The 20,943-nt window shown below is 42.2% G+C and overlaps 1 protein-coding gene across 44 annotated transcripts in view; it reads right to left on the reverse strand.

Annotated features, from left to right (window-relative positions):
- Adgrl2 (adhesion G protein-coupled receptor L2) overlaps nt 1-20,943 on the reverse strand; it is a 631,085-nt gene that overhangs the window by 494,791 nt on the left and 115,351 nt on the right. The window lies entirely within an intron of this gene.

A 20,943-nucleotide genomic window follows, 5' to 3' on the forward strand; every position in this document is an offset into this window, starting at 1 on the left:
AGTTAAATGAAGAGAGCAAAGGCTACAAACCATTCCTGGAAATGAACAATATAACCAAACCCAGGAGGGAGGAGCCTGCTGCCACCCACCTGGGGAGACAGGTTAATCAGAAGATCAATTTCTCTCTTATCTTAGTCATTAGGCAGCCATTGATACCACCTGCTCACTTTAAACATACAAATACACGGCAGGCATCAGAAAGCTGACGTCATGCTCCAAAAGCCCTCTTTCTGCAGAGTGACAGGAGGACCAGGGTCCAACTCTGACCCTGAGAATCTGGGCATCTGCTCCTCTGGCAAACACAGGTGGGAGGGTGAATCAAGAAGCCAGTCTCCAAGTGCAGGGAGTGGAAGATGGATATGCCAGAACACAGGAGCTATATTTACATATGTGAACGTCAACTGGGACTCAAGAAATAGTAAATGCATTGGGGAAGTTTCTCTCCTCTGAACCAATTCTATCCCTCAAATCCAAAGTGGCAATTCTTTAAAAACACACAGATAACACACAGGTTTTGTTTGCTAATTTTACTGGTTTTGAGGACTCCCTTAGATGTTGACTACTCCTTCCAAAGCATAAGGCAAGGCTCAGTTGTCTGGGTGTGTTGTCAGCTGCTAATGACCAAGATTTAAAATGACTCCATGGAATTCCCAAAGAGAAGCCAGTACTGCCCCGCCAGTGGAATCAGTAGTTGATCTTTTCCTGCGGTAGCTCCTCCGTGTTTCTTTCAGCTTCAACTTTTGCTTAACCGCTGACACTCATGGGAAGTAGAGATGCATAAGGGGAGATCATCACAGCCCCTCACCTGTGCAGCAAATGAATATTCATGGCTGCCTTTCCCTTTTTGTATTTTGAGACAAGGTCTCCTTATGTAGCAAGCTGGCCATAAACACCTGATTCTCACTGCCTCAGATGCTAAAATGTTGAGATTAAAGGTGTGCACCTTCCTATAAAAGGAATACATTACCTCTTAATGGCATGCACCTTTAGTAGCTGGTCGGTTGAGGAGTCAGTGGGTAACTGGTCACCAAGGAATGTCTTTCTGTCAGCTTTGCACACTCTTATTCTAGTCTGAATTACCTTGTCAGGGAGTGGTAACTTGCTAACTTGGGAGGGAGAAGGTAAAGTAAGTTGTTTACCTTGCTTAAAGCTCTGGGATGGCAGCCTGCTAGCTAATTATGGCTCTCCTGCTCCTTTCTGTCTCTGAGAGCCAAAGTATCATGTGTAGGTTCTGAATACTTAAAATTCATTCCTAATTAAGCAATGTGTAGATGGATGGATTTTCTATCAAGTGAGTCTCAAACCTGTAGCAGAAAATGAAGCAGCATTTCTGGCCTGAGACAGAAATGAGGTTAATCAAGATGCTGCATGAGAATCTACTTTCTAATAAAAAGACTCCCCTAGCAGTTTTCTAAAGTGCAGGTTTCTAAGATGGGCTAACCTTTTGTGTATTTTATTTTAATATCTGTGGTGCCGAGGAATTATTCCCGGACATCACACTTGCTAAGCAGATTTCCTACCAGTCAGCTATAGCCCTATCTTCCTCATTTCTATAATTGGAGGTTCTTTATTGAATTTACCCATGATGGTAAATTTATACATCTCTTATTCTTTGTTTCATGTGAAAATTAATTGAGAGGAAATAAGAAAGTAAAATTTTGGAAACCAGAAAGTTTGAGGTTTCAATATACACATGATAAGTCTGACACGAACTGGCAGATTTAAATCAGAACTTTTGGGATTTGAACACAAGATAGAAAGGGTAGCTGAATGAGGTTAGAGGGTTTGACCTTCAAATGGTGGGTAAGTGGGGGCCTAGGGATGTAACTCAGTTTGTAGAGTGCTTGACTAGCATGCACAAGGTCATGAGTTCAATCCCTATCTTCAGCTTAGCATAAAATGAAGCATATTACTGCATGCCTATAATCTTAGCACTTGGAAGATGGAATCAATTGTATCAGAAGGACAAGGTCATAAAGCTTACAGAGTGAGCTCAATGGTAGATGAGTTACATGCCTGTACATATAACAATAGTTAATAAAATAAAATAAAATGGAATCAACGTTTTTGAAGAGAATTGTTCTCTAGGATTTTCCCTCAAATTCCTACTTTTTCAATGAGTTTGGCCACAAACTCCCAAATTCAGCAATTCCCCTGCCTCAGCCTCCCAAACAGATGATATTACAGGTACATGCCACTGCAACTGGCTCTTCCTTTCTTCAGATTTTGAAATTGCTTCCTCTTAAAAACCTTCCAAGTTCCAAACAATAGATAGCATTTTAATACATTTGGTCTAATCAAGGTAACCATTTCATTCACATAGTGGTGATATCTGCACTTACAAATACACGACCGAGACTCTAACACTCCAGCGAGAAACAGTGTCCTGTAAGCTGTGATGTAGGGAAGAAGGTTTCAACAAGAGTCAAGAAACAGTAAGTTCCCAGTAACACGAAAGCAACATTTTCATCTGCCAAATGCAAATAAGCATAATTACCAGTAAACATAGAGAAGAGTACACAATTCACACAAAAAGCTCAAGAATTAACACAGTGTCAGGTTAGAGGGAAGGTGCATCTGGTGTTCTCTTGTCTGGAGGAAAGGAAAAGGAAAAGATGGGGGGTTGTTTTTTGAGACAAGGTTTCTCTGTGTAGCCCCAGCTGTCCTGGAACTTACTATGTAGGCCACCCTGGCCTTGAACTCAGGCATCCATCTGCCTCTGCCTCCAGAATGCTGGGATTAAAGGTGTATGCCATGACTACCTGGCAGGAAAAGCCTTTTTAAAAATGGGGTGGGGGGGGGGTGGGGGCTTATATCCAAGTAAAGACATGTTTAGCTCCCAAAGTTTTGAGCAAACTCCTTTGCCTTTAATGTGTGCATCCATTTCCCTTGTTCTCCTACCTGGACTGTGGTGGTGACCTCCTACCTGTCTGTACCTGCCCATGAGGAGCAGGTCGAATTATTGAGGTGGGCCAATTCCACTCTATCATCTTACATGACACAATCTGAGGAAGCTTTTTCTATCACCACTAACATAGTCATTTTTTAATTAAAACAACTCAGAGTATTCTAGGTTGATTGAAGTATTCATAGAAGGAAGTTTGTCCTCTTAATTGGAAGCTTGGCTCTAGGATAGGGACATTAACCAGTAGACAACCAGTTGGGAACAGGGATGATGTTTGAGCAGGAAGTGAACAGGCTAGATATCCAATTTCGGCACATGAAATGTCTGTAGTCTATAGATCAGAGCAAGGCTAGAAAATGAATTTAGTCAACAATAATTTCAGCAGAATTTAAAATGGAGCATCATTCTGAATAACAGTATGTCATATCAATAGTGTGCCATAACTATACTATAAAAAGAGGCACTGAATAGTAATTAGTACTGTTTAGAACAACTATCTATTAGGTGATTAAAATGCAGAAATTAAGAAGTTGGTGATGGTTAGTGCTCTCATGGCAAGAAGACACTAGTAACATCATACAAAAGAGAGAATGTGCATTAGTAGAGGCTCAGTCTGGGGGAACTGTTCCTGGTATGTTTGAACTGAGTCTAAAGCTGGAAAGATTGGTAGTGGGCTGTTGCAGTCCGACATGAAGATGTTTAATGAGAACCTTGATGAGATGGTAGTAGTAGGAAACCAAAGGACGCAAAAGATGCAAGAGGTGTTTCAGAGGCCATCCCCAGGACTTGGCTACTGATGAGATGAGCAGTGAAGGAGAAGGAGTAGACACAGATAAATTAGAAACATGGGCCCTGCAGAAGAAACTGGGAGGCTACCAGCAAAACTACAGATGTCTGAAGGAAAGAACCAGCGTGGTGCGGTGATAATGAACATAGGTGAGGTCCTTTCTGTTTGCTGTGTCATAATTTCTCTTGGGACAGCAGCAAACAGCCACAACCACATGGTTATAATTAGGAATTGAACAAGGATGGAAGACTTCAGCATCTTCTAATGGATAAGGTGGTTAAAGCTGAGATTGTCTAAAATCACCAAAACTAAAAAAGACAGTAAGACTCCATAGAAGTGGGGATTCTGGGAAATGGCATTATGAAGGCAGCCCAGCTAGAGGTGAGGCAAGTGGGGCTGATAAGTCAGTCTCTTCTCACGACTGTAAGCCCTTAGCAGGATTTACTTAAATTTAATTAAATTTACTTAATTTCATGATGGCCTTTAGAAAATCAGTATTGTTGTAAACTCTACTTTATAAATTAGAAACTGGAAGGGCAGAAAGTTTGCAAAAGCCATATCTTAAGCATGGTAGGGGCAAAATTCAAATTTAATTCTGCCTGAGAGTCCCTGTCCTTTACCACTGTGCACAAGGAGTAAGCAAGGAATTATTGTTTGTTCACTTTTTGCAGCTTTGACCATTGAACGCAGGGCCTCAAGCATTGTGGACAACTAATCTACCATTGAGCTATGCAATCAGCCCAGGATGAGCTAGTTTTCCAAAAACAGTGTTTCCCCGTGCTGGTTAGTGTTGTAGTTTTATAGTTGGCAGTGCTAGGCTTCATAGAAATGTCTACCACCAAGAAGACACAATAGATTAAGGGACTGTTTCAGAAACTACGGGAAACCTATTCCTAATCCCAGTCCAGATACATGTAATGATTTGTTAAAAAAAAAATCTCAAGTCAGTAAGTCAAATAGTAATTTTAAAAATCAAACGTTGTGACACAATCCCCTCCTTAGATAAACCAATCTGTAGATGGTATTAGCCATAGGAAAACACAAAAAGCTTTAGTTTTTCATAGGTAAACCAGTTTGCTTCTGCAAGAGCAGAAAACTTTGTGTGACCCAGACAAACACTGAAATGTATAGCATACTGTTTTCTCTTAAGGACTATCCTAGTTAGGGTTACTATTGCTGTCATGAAACACCATGAGCAAAAGCAAGTTGGGGAGATATGATGGCTATTCTTGGTTGTCAACTTGACTACACCTGGAACTAAAACTCAAATGACTGGGCACACCTGTGAGGGATTGTTTCATGATTTAAAACATTTCAGTGGAAAGATCCACTTCTAATCTGGATCACTGAGGTGGGAAAATAAACCTTTAATCCAGATTTTTGTTTTGTTTTGTTTTTTTGAGACAGGGTTTTTCTGTGTAGCCCTGGCTGTCCTGGAACTGACTCTGTAGACTAGGCTGGCCTCAAACTCACAGAGATCTGCCTGCCTCTGCCTCCCAAGTGCTGGGATTAAATTTAGGTATGTGTCACCACTGCCCAGCTTAATTTTTTGAGGTAGGAAAATCCACCTTCAAACTGGACCACACCTTCTGTTGGCAGTCTATATAAAGGACATGGAAGAAAGAAACTCTTTGCTTGTTCTTGCTCTTGTTAGCAAGTTCATTTCTTCACTGGCATTACAGTCCATTTCTTGAGGATTCTGGCATATACTGAAGACCAGCTGAGGCATCCAGTCTCAAGGACTGATTCTTAGACTGTTGGATTCTTGGCCCTCCTGTTCATAGGTGGGCCATTGTTGGATTAATTGGACCACAACCTGTAAACCGTTCTAATAAATCCCTTTTTATATGTATAGAGAAATTCATTCTATAAGTTCTGTTCCTCTAGAGAACCCTGGCTAATACAGTGAGGAAAGGATTTATTTGGCTTACATTTCTACGTTATAGTAGTCCATCATTGAAGGAAGTCAGGGCAGGAACTCAAACAGGGCAGGAGCTGATGCAGAAGTCATGGGGGGTATGGCTTACTGGCTTGATTCTTATACCTTGCTCAGCCTGCTTCCTTACAGAACATAGGACCACCAGCCTAGGGGTGGCTCCACCCACAATGAACTGAGCCTTCCTGCATCTATCATTAATTAAGAAAACTCCCCACAGGCTTGCCTACAGTCAGATTTAAGGAGGCATTTTCTCAACAGAGGTTCCCTCCTGTCAGATGACTATAGCTTATGTCAAATTGATGTAAAGCTAGCCAGCGCAGGAGCTGAGGAACTTCAGGCAGCTTTGCTATTGATGTGGGTGTGAAAGCCTGCACAGCAGTGTGTATACAATGTGTTCAGAACCAAGGCTGTAGTGAAGCCACATGATGAAGCATGGGCCATCACTGCCAGAAACACCTTAGACTCAAGGTCTGCTTGATTTTGAATTGATTTTTGTTCCTTGTATATTCAGTAACATTTAGTTACACACCTTCATACAGATAACTCAGAGTTTAAGAAGCCATAAAGACATATATAATGAGCAGGAGTAAGCAGGCAAAATAGTCAAATATGATTTGAGAGTCCTTAGACAGAAATATTTGGGAATCCAGTTTAAAGAAATATAGGACAAATATATTGGATGAAAGACCCTAAGGATTTTGTATTCTATTCTCAGAGCAACAGGAAGCTACTGAAGTGGTAATAATTATACTTCAGAGGGTTAAAAGTAACCACCCAAGTTCACATAGCTGCTAATCAAACCAAAAAGGAGCCCAGGTTACATCTATGCCCAGGTCTTTTCTTTCACAAAATCTCACCAAAATCTTGGGCCAGCTTACACAAGTCTAAGGATCCTTCCTGGAGAAAAACAGGGGCTTTAGCAATTTTTGGTATGGGTGGTATTCTAATTTCATTTCTGTTGCTGTGTTAAAACACTCTGACCAAAAGCAGCTTAAGGGAGAAAATACTTTATTCAGCTGGCAGGCAGGCTCATGCTTGGAACTGCTTAGGGGATGACTCTGCCGACAGTGGTATGAGCTCTCCTATATCAATTAACAATCAGGACAATACTCTACAGACATGTCCACAGGCCAATTATTTTCTAAACAATCCCTAGATTAAGTCCAAATCCCACAAATGGGACTCCATACTGAGGTAATTTTAGATTGTGGCAAGTTGACGTTTAAATTAACCAACACAGGTAGTATGAATACCCCATGTCTTAGTGACTTTTCTATTCCTATGATAAGACTCCATGACCAAGGCAACTTACAAAAGAAAGCATTTAATTTAGGTCTCACAGTTTCAGAGTGTTGGATTCAGAGACTATCATAGTGGGGACCACAGCAGTAGGCAGACAGGCAGGATGCTGGAATGGTAGCTGAGAGTTTATATCTTGATCCATAAGCATGAGGCAGAGAGAGCTATCTGGGAATGGCACTGGCTTTTGAAATTTCAAAGCCTGACCCCAGTGACACACCTCCTCCAACAAGGCTTTACCTACTAATTTCTCCCAAACAGTTTCACCAACTGGAGACCAAATATATGAGCTTATGGGGGCATTCTCATTGAATTCACCACACCCTGTTAGTATTATTTATGGATATTTACCATGTTAGGTTCAAATATGATATCACAGTAGATGTGGGAAGACATGATGCATATCATTCTCAATGGTATTCATAACACAGATACAGCAATACTTTAAGAAGGCTCAAGTATGAGTTCCATCTTGACCTTGAAAAAAAATCAGATAGAAAATAATAAATTGCAACATAACAATTAGAAATGACTAGTTCTATATATCCATTTTGTGTGTTTCTAGTGTAAATCTCTATTCTAAATTTGTGTAATTTGAGTTTTAATAATGGGCCTCTAGAGAACAGAGCACTTTCCAAAATCCTGAAAATTAAATGATTTTGACTAGTGCCAGGGTCTCTTTATCAAGCCACTCTTGGGCATACATTTTTAGTTCCTGGTGTTTGTTTTGGGAAAAGATTCCTGAAATTTTAGATCAAAGCTTCCTCATGTCTTTCCACATATCTCATCATGCTGATAAAGGTTCATTTTGAATAAGAAGAATGCAAAGATATTTTCTCCCAAATATCAGGCCAAGAGTAGAAGCTGGCGAGGGAGGAAGGCTATGAAATGCCTTCCATACGGACACCAGTGACTTACAGAAAACATGTGGCTTACTCCTCCCTCTTCTTGTGGCCCATCAGGAGGGCAGGATTCTCATTTCAAATACAAGTTTATAACTTGGATCACAGCTAAGTTTATAGCCTCTGTCTACATTATCATTCAGCTCTATTATTGTCATGTAACCTCCTCTTTAGGAAAAACCAGTGGACCCTAAAATAAAATGATCACAAACATGCAAATGAAGGTAACTGAATTCTCAGGCTTTGGCAGTGTTACTTGAGTTTGAGATGGCCTCAGAAGGGACAATCATAATATTTTTCTGGCTGTCTTGTCTTGATTTATAATTTGAATCTCCATAAATGATAATAGAGAGGGCAATTATCAAAGAAATGGAAAGGGCAATTATCATTAAATTGAAAACACATCACACATCCAACACGATGAATGTCTGAGCTAAAAACAGATTTTGTGGATCTTGCAACTGTTCCAGAGGAACTTAATGGAAGCAACTTTGTCTCCCACCTCCTCTAATTAGCCAGATGACTTTGGATATATCCCCCCTTTTTCTTTCCCTTGGATGAAAACACAAGAGCTGTTCATCTAATCTGCCCAAATAGGCACACTACTGAGGATATGTGAATTTAAGAGAGTAAAGCAATTGTCTACTTAGTGTAAAAACACTTTCCGATCTCTCTCTCTCTCTCTCTCTCTCTCTCTCTCTCTCTCTCTCTCTCTCTCTCTCTCTCTCTCTGTGTGTGTGTGTGTGTGTGAATTCAGGTGTGGGAAGGCTACAGTATGGATGTAGAAGTCAGATAATAACTTCAAGTGTCAGCCTTTACCATCTACCTTGTTTTAAACAAGTTCTCTGGTTTTTGATCCTTCATGGGACAGGCTGTCTAGCCTGAGAGTTTCTTCAATCTCATTGCAAGGGCCCTGGGATTAGAGATATGAGGCATATGGTTTTGACATGGTTTCTGGTGATTTGAATTCAAGTCTTCATATTTGTGGGACAAGTACTTTACCAGCTCAACAATTTCCCCAGGAGCAGAATTTTCCCTCTTAAGGGGGGGGTGGGTAAAAACAGTAGAGTTCTCCTGTCGATACCGGTGTAATTCCAGGGGATACCCTTTCATCTCTACCAAATCATATAATGAATGAGCTTAAGTGAGGCATCTATGTTTTGTTTATGGGCATAAATAACAGACTAGGGGCTGGAGAGATGGCTTAGTGGTTAAGAGCACTCGCTGCTCTTCCAGAGAATCTGGGTTCAATAATCAGCACATACATGGCAGCCCACAACTGTCTGTAAATCCAGCTCCAGAGGATTTGACACCCTCACACAGACATACATGCAGGCAAAACACCAATGTATATGAAATAAAAATGAATAAATCATTTTTTTAAGTTAAAAATAATACCATACTGGACATTGGCATTACCTTAAACGGCCTTTGTCTTAGATAAATCAAAGGACTTGTAATCCAAGTTTATGGCATCAATTTTCATGACTAGGAGATGAAAAAGAAGAGGCAAGTGTTTATGGACACTGATCATAGCAGATCTTAGAAAATGGTGCTGGGGCAGGGGATCTAAACACTGAAAATTACTTTCATTAGCTCTTCAATACAGGAAGGGTAGTTATTTCATGGATTCCGATGTCTGCTAAAGAGGCTCTTCCTCATGCAATTTGATCCAATCAGATTCTAGCAGTGAACAACCAGAATTACCTTTCCTTTCATAGGTAATGTTCACTGAGTAGCCTAGGCTCTGGCCTCTTGATGTTCTTAATGTATGGATCATTAAGAAATGATCTGGGCATCTAGAAATGCCCAGTGAATTTTTGTCATTTTATCTTGGTCTCTGATTCTTACTTTGTGTCTACAAGTAAGTCCAGCATGTATTTCTGGATAGTGCTAGACTAGATGGAACCTGTTTACTTAAGGGCAACAGACTCCAGGTGATGTCAGCATGTGTGGCTACACTGAGTTACAAAACTGGACATCATGGTAATGAACAAAACAGTGAGATAAAATTGTTCAAAAGTAAAAAGGAAAGAAAACTCAATTGTCCTTTATCTGTCAGTTACATTAAATATCTGCAATTTCAGTGTTCTATCTTCTCATGTCAAATTATCTCTGGGCCTGTCTTTGTAAGTCACCCCCCAAAACAGATCAATACAATTTTACTATGCTCAGCATGACTACTGGAGTTACATTCTCCTTCAGATCGGAGGCCCGAGCTATGCCTGCTGGTTTGCTTATTGGAGTATTGAATGCATGTAGTACTATCTACCAGCCAGCAGTATGTGACATTCATGCTAGATAGTCTTCTGAGGATAATTCTCCAGTGAAATATTCTTTTTCTTCTAGCTTTCATCCTACCTAGATTCCACGGCTATGTAAGAAATACTTCATTTTTTTTTTGTTTTGGTGATTCTGAGTGTTGGAATAAGACAGTACACCCCCTCCCTGCCCCACACTGAGCTGTAATGCAAAAAAAAAGTGTGCCCACCATGAATTTATAGAAACACACATGTATGTATATCTGTCATTCACCTTGAATTCTGTGTCCTTATTATTTTGAGGGACTGATTATCTTGGCCAATAACCATAATTTAAAATACCAAGAACTTAAACAACAATAACAAAAAGTAGTGTATTTTCTTTACAATTTCCCACTGTGGATCTGGGAATGCTACTCAGTGATAGAACACTTATCCAGAACCTCTGTAGCCCTGGGTTCAAGGCCCAGCACTGAAAAAAGAATTCCCCCAAATGTCTGCGTGCTTTGAATTTCCTGCAGTTTTGCATAGCAGCTGTTACTAAGTGATTTCCACTCTGTGTACCCTCCCCAAGGCTGGGGAATTTCCTTTGAGTTACAGGAAGTCCCTCTCTCAATATGACACTTACTTCCCTTGATGTCACAATTTCTCCTGATAAGTATAAGCATTTATTTTTAACATGGTTTTAGATCTTGTTCAGTATTTGCTTTCAATCCCTGAGTCAAGGACAGATGGAGAAGAAAGGTCAGCTAGCGGGTCAATGCACTCACACACTGAATGTGGAGTTGGAACAATGCTGTTTCCAAATTTTTAATGTCTTAAAATGTCAAAGGAGTTTGTGAGAAACAGGAGAGAGAGAGAGAGAGAGACAGAGAGAGAGAGAGAGAGAGAGAGAGAGAGAGAGAGAGTTCTCTAACCAAAAGCATAAGCGAAATAAAATTCATGTCGAAAAATTTCCTCAGTAGTATTTTGGAAGACTGATACATTTTTTACAAGTTTTGTTCACCATTTTCCCCTAAGATCTCACAGCTATGTAAGAACTCCGTCCTTTTCATTTTTTGGTGGTTCTGAGTATGACTAAGCCAGTACTCCCCCAGTGAGCTACAATGTTAAAAAAATAGATAGATAGATAGATAGATAGATAGATAGATAGATAGATAGATAGATAGATAGATAGATGAAATCTGAGTTTTCCAAAGTAGGGAAACAGGCAAAGCTTCTATGCAATGTGACCACCATGAACTTATAGAAACACACACAAGCATATCTGTAAATCATTCACCTTAAATTAATGTCTATTATCATTTTGAGGGATTGGTTATCCTGATCAATAAGCACATTTAAAAATACCAAGAACATAAAGATATTTTAAGTACCAAGGAGTTTTCTTAATTTTTTTTTTTTTTTTTTTTGGTTTTTCGAGACAGGGTTTCTCTGTGTAGCTTTGCGCCTTTCCTGGTACTCGCTTTGGAGACCAGGCTGGCCTCGAACTCACAGAGATCCGCCTGGCTCTGCCTCCCGAGTGCTGGGATTAAAGGCGTGCGCCACCACCGCCCGGCGAGTTTTCTTAATTTTATTTCTGGTTGTCTGTACTTACTTTTCATATGAATCCAATGATGTATTTTAGGTCATCTGATTTTACATCTCTGAGAAGTTACCAAAAACTGACATAGCATACAGCAAGCAGACAGAAGGGCTGAAGCCCAGACCTGTCTGAATCTCGGGTCTATCCATCACAACAGGATGTGTCTTAACTGTGCTAGTTTTGGAGGGAAAGTGAGCCTGCTTTACGTATTTTGTGCTTCCTGGAATGTTTTCAGATGAACTGCTCCTTATGAAAGCTAAGGGTATATTGCTCAGTGCTAGAACAGTTAATTAGCATGCACAAGGCCTGGGGTTTCACCCAACAAACAAACAAAATTACAAAACAATCTTCCCTGTGAAGGCTTCATCCTTGTGATTTTGTTTGCTTGTACAGGCTAGGGAAGTATTTGGCCTCTGAATGATGTCTCCAGACTTTGAGTTGTTGAGACAGGATCCTGTTAGATAGTCTAGGCTGCCCCCAAATTCCTTATCCTCCTGCTTGAGATTTCAAAGTGCTGAAAATATAGTTGTGTGACAGCACACCTGGTTTTTCCTCAGTTTTAATGTGCTCATAGTCCTCCCTTAGTCCCATTTTCCAAAACCAAACACCCAAATGTCTATTTCCTTTGTCCCTGTATTCATTGGAGATACATTCAACTAACTCACTACTAGGTCACCAGATATTTACAATCTGTGTCAGCTAGACTTCTAATCTTGGAGGAGAAAAAAATTTTTTTCTATGTCAGGGAAGTTTTTCTCTGAGTAGGAAAACCAATAAACATGTTCATATGGACACAGACACATATCACACACACAAACACACACATAATGACTTAGACAAGATAGTGAGAAACTCAATGAAGAAAAATACAGTAAGGTATGTTCTAGAAGATACTAGCTAATTTCTATCGAGTATGTTTATACGTGTGGAACACTGGTCTATATTCATCACAAAGGTGAATTTGTTTAGTTCCACAGTTTGCTGCTGTATTCATACTAGCTAACTGCAGTGAGCTACAGTTTTCTCCCCTGGGTGAGATGTGGAGCTAATTGCTCTCCCTCAACCTGTGTGTGACCTCATTGACCAGGTTGATGGGTAGAGGCTGGGCAGAGGCAACAGGGCATCTAGTCCTCTTTAAGTTGTCCAGCTCCTTCTGCCTGGTCTTCAAAACCTGAGTGCTCAGTCATAAGTAAAAAGAGGAACCCATGCTGTGAGAACATTCCAGCAATAGTTAGTACAAAACACAGCTCTCACTGCAAAAGGGGAAGTGCTGTGGATGATTGATTGATAAATAAAACACTGGTTGGCCAGTAGCCAGGCAGAAAGTATAGGCGGGACTAGCAGAGAGGAGAATTGTGGGAAGTGGAAGGCTGAGGCAGAGAGACGCTGCCAGCCGCTGCCATGAGAAGATGTTGAGATACCAGTAAGCCATGAGTTACGTGGCAATTTATAGATTAATAGAAATGGATTGATTTAAGATATAAGAACAGTTAGCAAGAAGCCTGCCACAGCCACTCAGTTTGTAGGCAATATAAGTCTCTGTGTGTTTACTTGGTTGGGTCTGAGTGGCTGTGGGACTGGCAGGTGAGAGAGATTTGTCCTGACCGTGGGCCAGGCAGGAAAACTCTCGCTACAGGTAAGACTTTATTCTTGAGATGACATGACTTGTGAACATGGATTTGGGTTACAATAAATAACATGTTTCAACATGGAAATGGTTTCATGAAGTTTTATAGCTAAAGAACAAAGGAAAGTCATAAAGTCTGGTGTGGTGGCGAATGCCTTTGATCCCAGCACTCTGGAGGCAGAGGCAGGCAGATCTCAGTTAGTTAGAGGCCATCCTGGTCTACAAAGCGAGTTCCAGGACAGTCAGGGCTAAACAAACAAACTCTGTCTTGAAAAAAATCCAAAAGCCAAAAACTAGAAACTAAAATATAGAAGTCATAAGTCAAGCCATTTTACAAATGCTTTGATGGGAACATTAGCTAGGTGAGTTACAGGAAAGCAGGAAATACTGTTATCTAGATTTCAGGTGTTGTCTGACGGTATTCTTAGTTTCTCTATTGGCAAGCCAATGCATATGAAAGCTTTCATGTGACAGTCACAAGGATGTGAGGCCAGACACAGAGGTGGATGGTGAGTGACCGTTAAGTGATATTCTCATTCTGGATGTGCAACATTCCAACTCCTCCCAACCACAGAAGTATAGTTTTAATCAGTTAGCCTTGTAGATTCTGTAACATGGGTATGGCTTCTTTCTGGGAACTTCAGTTCATGCAACACACAAAGGCCAGGTTTAATCTGAGCCCTGACCAAGTCCAGCCTGAGAAGGATCAGTACCTTAGTCCTCCAGTACTGCAGGGATGCACCCAGTGTGATCTGCCCAACAGGGTCCAGCCCAAACTCAGCAAAGTGAGAGGCAAGAGGAGTTGAACTCTAGCCCTTTGCACCTCCCGGTGCTTGAGCTGTGCAGTGGATAGCTGGGGCAAGCCCCATGTCCTCTTTACAGATGAGCAAAGCCAAGGGGAAGAATGGTGAACAGATAAATGAGCCACACAGTAGAATCTGGATTCATACCCTGTCAGTGTCCCCAGGCATCCTTAAATAAACCACAAAGCTGCTGGCTAGTTCATGGCCCACTTTCTCAATGGACTCACAATGGCTAAAAGTGAGTCCCCCCATCCAACGGGTGATCCACCAGTGCCCTGCTAGGGTGCTTTTCTACCATGGGACCTTGCACTGTCCTTGTCCCAAAGGTATTATGCTGTCTATGGCTTTCCCGTGGATCGGAATCTTAGTGAAATAAGGAGACCACAAAGGCGATTGACCCACACTAATCTATAATCCTTTCATTGTGTTGTAAAATTATGAGAATTATTCAAGTGAAATAGGAAATTGACTGCCATTTGATTAAATAAAAGGGAAGGAGCACAAAGTAATTTTCTTAAATTGAGGGCAAATAACTGTCACAAAAATCAAATTTCTTGGCATACAAATAGGTCACATCCTTTGTCTAGCAGGCATATTTGGGTGGGAAAAGAGTGAGTGGATGCATGGCCCTGAATACCCTCACCCAGCACTTCCCTCAGCCAGTTGGGCCCCCTGAGCAAGGAAGGAGATCAAGCTGCCTCCAGCAAGCTCAGCAGGCAGAGTTCCAAGGGTATTTACAATTTAGTTTAGCAATTTCCATTCTGAAGACCTTTTGTGCACAGCAGTGGGACCGCTCTCAGCACAGAGGAAAAGCGTCTGTGGATGAGGTGGGCCCCCCTCCTCGGGAAACTCCTGGTAGTCTTGAAACTTTCCTGTTAGACTATTATACAATCCAGGGCCTTTTCCAAGCAGGAAGTATGATATTCCAAAGACAACTTGACCTCCTGATTGAAAATAGGGCTGGGTGAGTAGGTGGGTGGAGGTGGGGGTGATGAGAAGGGGAATGAAATCAGGCCCGGTTTATGTCGATCAAATTCACAGATACAAGCAAGTTAATTTTGGTAGAAACACAAGCTAACATTTTTCTTAAGACAAAAGTTCCAATTATTTATTCTCCTCAGGGTACTTCTCAGGTACTCCCGAGTTTCTAAATGTTCAAGAGTTCCATAAGAAAGTCAACAGAATTACAGAAAGCAGCCTTTAAACAAGAGTATCCTGTTTTGTTTCCTGTATCCTCATTGGGGTGGCTCATCTGAATCCTTGACAGCGTCCAGCTCCAGTAGACAGCCTCAAGATTGTTTGCTGGCGGATTTTACACACAGCTCCTCAGCAGCATGCCTGTTGGTCCCCTGGACCTGTAAGCCTACAATCGCCCTATTGTTTACTTTGCAGTCAGAGAAGCAATGGTCCCCAAAATCCTAACAGCCATGTTCCCTCAGCAGCAGGTCCCCACCTCTGGTTCCCAGAGGGGCTTCAAACAGGCGATAGATTAGCATCTCCATGGCTTGATGCAATCTGTGGCAAACCCATCAGCAATAGCCCTTTGAAAAGTGTGGTCAAGGCTAAATGATTTGCTGTGAGACAATTTCGTTCTTGAGGTAGAGAGAAATTAGGGATAACTTCTGAGGACTGAATGCCCCGGCTGCGGGGGTAATACAATGCCTCAGACCTCTTGCCCTCTCTCAGAGTTTTGTTCTGTTGTAAGGAATGGGGGGAGGGGAAAGCCCAATTGTGTGCTGATGATCAGAACATTCCCTCCATGAGAGTGCAAGAAAGACACATGCCACTACCAATTAACCATCAGCAGGGCAAGGTATTTATCCTTTCTGTCAGATTCTGTGGGAAGTGTGCCTTATTAGCATTGAAGCCCAAAGAAGTGATACAGCAGTCCACATTCACTTATCCTATGAAGAAAAGCAGAGTAGGCACTCTGGATTTGGAAAAGTAAATAAATAAACAAATAATAAATAAATGCTGTTAATCTTCCTGGGCTCTGCTTCAGTCCTAAAATTGAAAATCACCAAATGAAATCTGATTTTCTCCCTGTTTCTCTCTGTGTTTTTACAGTAGGGCAGGGGCTTGCATTTTCAATCAGTCCCATCACAAGCGTGAGAGTGGTCAGGGGCTGCTAATTCTCTCCTTAACCATCTCCTACCCTCCCCCCTCCACTGCACTTTGAGTCAGAGTGGCTGGCCTGGGACTGAGAGATTCTCTAGGGCCCATGTTTGTGGCCCCATCAGAAAAAACTTTTCCCAGCTTTCAGCTGGTTCCTGGCATGTATCAGCCGGATCTGTGGTGAGTGGCAACTGGGGACTCACTTTTCATCCCGTCAGGCTGTGGTTAGGCTTAGTGGCGTTTCTTTCTTATCCCAGCCACTAGGAGTCAATCCCCCTGAAAATAGATGGTTTTCTTTTTTTCCCTGAAAGGGATGGAAGCAGCTCTCAGTCCCCCTCTTTACCCTTAAGACACAAACACAAAACAATCCTGCATGTTCTTTAGGTAAGTTGGGGGAAGACAGGAGAGGGCCAGCTCCCGGGGTTCTCTGCTTCTCAGTTTAATTTATGTGCTTTTCTATTAAAGACCTTAGAAGAGGCTAGTGTCCTGTAACTAAACTGCTGACATAGCGTTTCATTAAAGAATCAGGGATAAATAATACCACTGCTTTTCCATGGTTGAAAAAAAAATCCAAACTTAAAATGTGAAGATTTAGAATGTAATGTTTTCACATTGAGAATGAACCAGGAAAATATTAAATACCAAAATTGATAAGATAAAACAAACAGGAGCTGGTACAGTTATAGAATTCTGGGAATGGAGAGGGCCCCTTGGTACATGTCTTACTTAAGCCAGCACTTGACAGAGTTTAGCATTTCTCGAATCACTTTGGAAAAAGAAAGAGAACAATAGAAGACTGCGAATATTTTATTTTGCCAAGTCAGGCTATTTTAAAGACAACAAGAATTGCAGTCCACCAGCAAGGCTGAAGAAGGGACTCTTCAGTCATTTCTTAAAGTGAGGACATGTGCACACTGGAGTGGTGGGGGCTGATGGAGGAAAGCCATCACCACAGAAAGCAAGAGAGCTTTGTCGGGAATGAGGAGCTGTGACTCCCACGCCACTGTCCTCAGGGGTCTTCAGCAGCAGCAGCTTCCTGAAACTCACCAAGCCCCTTCCCACCTTACAGCATTTGCCTCCCAGCCTCTGACAGGAAATGTGTGTCCTGGGACCCTGACGGAGCTCTCTCCTGCGCTCTAACCACAGGGCTCAAACCCCTCCTCAGGCTCGCAGCCCTCCCTCCTCACTTCCACTTCTCTCTACCCCTCCCATTCGTTCGTTCTTTCTTTTCTTTTTTCTTCTTTCATTCCTCCTTCTTTTCTTCCCTTCCCCTTCCCTCTCTCTTTTGCCCTCCCATGACCGGTCTTCTGTAGCCTAGGGTGACCTGACTCTGTATTGGAGGCTGACTTTGAACTTCTAACCCTCCTGTCTTTATATCCAAAGTACTAGAATTACAGGTGTGCACCCTCCACACCCAGCACTGGGGATTGAACCCAGGACTTCATACATAAGCAAGCACTTGTCCAAACCGAGACACATCCCCAGCCTCTTACTTTATTTTTCTACAAGGAGGTGTTACCGCCTAGAGGTGTGTGGTCATGGTCTGTCTCTGTGGTTCAGTATGAAGGCAGGAGGCCATGTGCTTTTTATCTTCTCTTCACCTTCTTTCCTTCTACTACAATTATACACGTGTGTAATTGCGTAATCCTTTTTCGTTTCATTTTACTGTTGTCAAGAAAATGTTTCTGTACAGCCTGCATTATTTGTTATATACAAATCATTGTTAGTTTTTTCTATATTTGTGTTTTGTCTGAATATGTGTCTGTTTACCATGTCTGGGCCTAAGGCCGGTGTCCTGTTCTTTTCGATTGAAGTTACAGATGGTTGTGAGCCTCCATGCTGGTGCTGGGAACTGCATCTAGGCTTCGTGAAGAGCAGCCAGTGCTCATAACTGCTGAACAATCTTTCCATCCCTGGAAATCACTGTTTCCTTTTGGTTATTGGTGTGTGTGTGTGTGTGTGTGTGTGTGTGTGTGTGTGTGTGTGTGTGTTTTGAAATATGAAGCCACTATTTTTGAGGAACAGATTTAGGGAGCCCCAGCAGCCCAGCTCAGTGCACCGCAAAGGGAATTGGACGCTTGACTTTCCTCGCTGCAGTTTTTTTCCAAGCAGCAGGAGAGCCACGGTTCTTAGAACATGCAACCAACTGGAGGTATGCAGAAATCTGGCTGATTAATGATTTCGGGAGCAGAGCCATTCCTAACACAAAGGTGGGATGTTTAGCAAGGATATGTCTTTTTCCTTCCTCCCAGCATTGCCAGATTATACAGAACATAGCAGGTGGCTCTGCCCTGAGGTCCATAGCTCACACTCCTGTGGCAGAAGATAGAATGACCAGAGGAAAGAACACAGATTCCCTTAGTTGGAGTTTCCGTGGCACAGGGCTTCACAAACAAGACTCAAAGATCCAGGGAAACCTCTTTCCATGCTTAGACTTCCTGAGGACTGTCAGAAGGGTAGTGGTGTGTTATACTTCCACTAACAAAACTGTACACAAGTCCGCGGGACCCAGCAGTGCATAAAGGAGTGAGAACAGACAAAGGAAAATGATCAGATGCTTGGACAGAGAAGGGGAGACCCAGCCAGCTTGGGCTGTTCAGATACTTCTTCATCTCTCTGTGACACACTCCTTCCTCCCAGGTACGGGGCAGAACCTCCCTGTACAATCAGAGAAGTAGGTCATGGAATTTCTCTTTGGCCACACATAGGAAGGCAGGGGAAGGTCAGAGCTTGTTTCTAGTGTTCTGACCTGCCTTGAGGGGAAGAGGCATTCTGATTTCTGTGAATTGCTTGAGGGAAGGAGAACAGAAAGTGGCCCTCACATAGAAGGACAGAAAAGGGCCATGGAGGGACTCCGAAGCTCCTTTGAACATCTTTCTCTTTAAAGTACTCAGTGTGTGAAAGGTCTATCCGTCGGGGGATATCCTCTTCTGAGCCCCAATACCATTTTCCTAACCTTGTGGTTTATTGACACCTCAGAAATTCTCTTTGCAGTTTATCCTAAAACAGAAAATGTTTACTGACTTACAAAGCACAAGTTTCTTCTCAATAGAAAAGGTGACAGCAGATGCCAGGTGAAGCACAATGACCCGTTGTTTCTCGTGATGATTCACTGAGAAGAGACACCACAGGAAAGAAAAGCTTAGAGACCAGCCTGACTACCAACAGCAACGGGTCACCATGGCTAAGGCCGTTTGGGATAGGCATTATGGAGACTTCACAGACAGATATTTTGAAAGTATGTCTACTTTTAGAGCCATATGGGGTGATCCAGATTCATTTTTCTTTAAAAAAAAATTTTACTTGGAAACTTTTTTCCATTCTCTCTCTCTCTCTCTCTCTCTCTCTCTCTCTCTCTCTCTCTCTCTCTCTCTCTCTCTCTGTGTGTGTGTGTGTGTGTGTGCGTGCGCGCGCGCGCCTGCACACTAACTTGTGGGGACCAGTTCTCTCTTTCTATCCTGTGGCATCCAGAGGTTGGACTCAAGCTGTCAGGCTTGGCAGCAAGTACTTTACAGGCTGAGCCATTTCTCTGGCCACCTTCTTTGTTGTTGTGGTGGTGGTGGTTCTTTTGAGATGGAGTCTCATACCTGAGGGATGCTATGCATCCAAAACTACTTTGGACCCTGACTCTTCCTGTCTCTGCCTCCTGAATGCTAGGATCATAGGTGTGCACCCTTGGCCCATTTATGTGATCCTAGGAATCTAATCTAGGACTTTCTTCATGGGAGGAAAGCAGTGGACCAGCTGACCCGCAAATCCAAACCCTTATTAAGAAACTTTGAAAGTGTATATTTTTCATTTGTGGAACATATGGACTGACTCATAAATATATGTGGAAAAGTAGGACTTCTAGTCATCAGAGTTCAGGACCTTGTATCCCTACATCTAGCATGTTGACATGCCAGTGTGCCGTGTATATTGGGTGGCCCCTCTGCCACTGGGCTCCACTCACTGCTGCCACCCTGTTTACTGTAAGCTGAAGAAAACAGAGAACCCCATAGGAGCGAAAATGTCCTCTTGCCTTTCTCCCCTGAAACACGGGCATATAGCATTTCTCTGACCTACCTCCCCTAAATGAAAATCCAAAGACCCCCATGTTCCAAGTATTCTGCCTTATACCTGGAGGGCAATAAACCTGGGTGTACTGGCTTTGCTTCCTGAGCTCGCCTCACTTGTCACCTCTGTTTCTCTTGTCGTATTCCCACCTGATGATCCACTCTTTTGGAACATTGTTTTTTGTTTTTCAGGTTTCATTTCTGAAGGCTCCATGCCACAGAGAATGTTGGGTAAATAACATCACCATGCTTTTCTCTTGTTTATCTTTTACTAGAGGGCAGACAGTGATGAACTGTGGGCTAGATGAGAAAAATATGTAACCATGTCTTTTACAGACTCTGGGTCCAACAGAAGGGGTCTGAGGTATCACACCTACTCAGGAGACTGCAGAAACGTTGGGCATAAACTGATAAAAGTCATCTAAAGGGTATTTTTTTAAAATCAATGTCCACAAGGTCTCAGTGTTTTGCCTGTAGAGAAGAAGATCCAGTTTCTCTTGGCTCTTGCTTCTCAAATTCGGATGAGCAGTAGAAAAGCATTGGAATGCTTTTCTCTTGTCTGTCCTTTGATGTGGGATGTCAGGTGAAAAACTTGTGCTTAGTGAGGGAAAATTGTTTTTTCCCCTTTGTAGATGCCCAAGTATACGCATCAAGCTTGGCACACA

This window comes from Peromyscus californicus, unplaced genomic scaffold (assembly GCF_007827085.1).
Source record: "Peromyscus californicus insignis strain IS unplaced genomic scaffold, ASM782708v3 Scaffold_9__1_contigs__length_137607984, whole genome shotgun sequence".
NCBI lineage: Eukaryota > Metazoa > Chordata > Mammalia > Rodentia > Cricetidae > Peromyscus > Peromyscus californicus.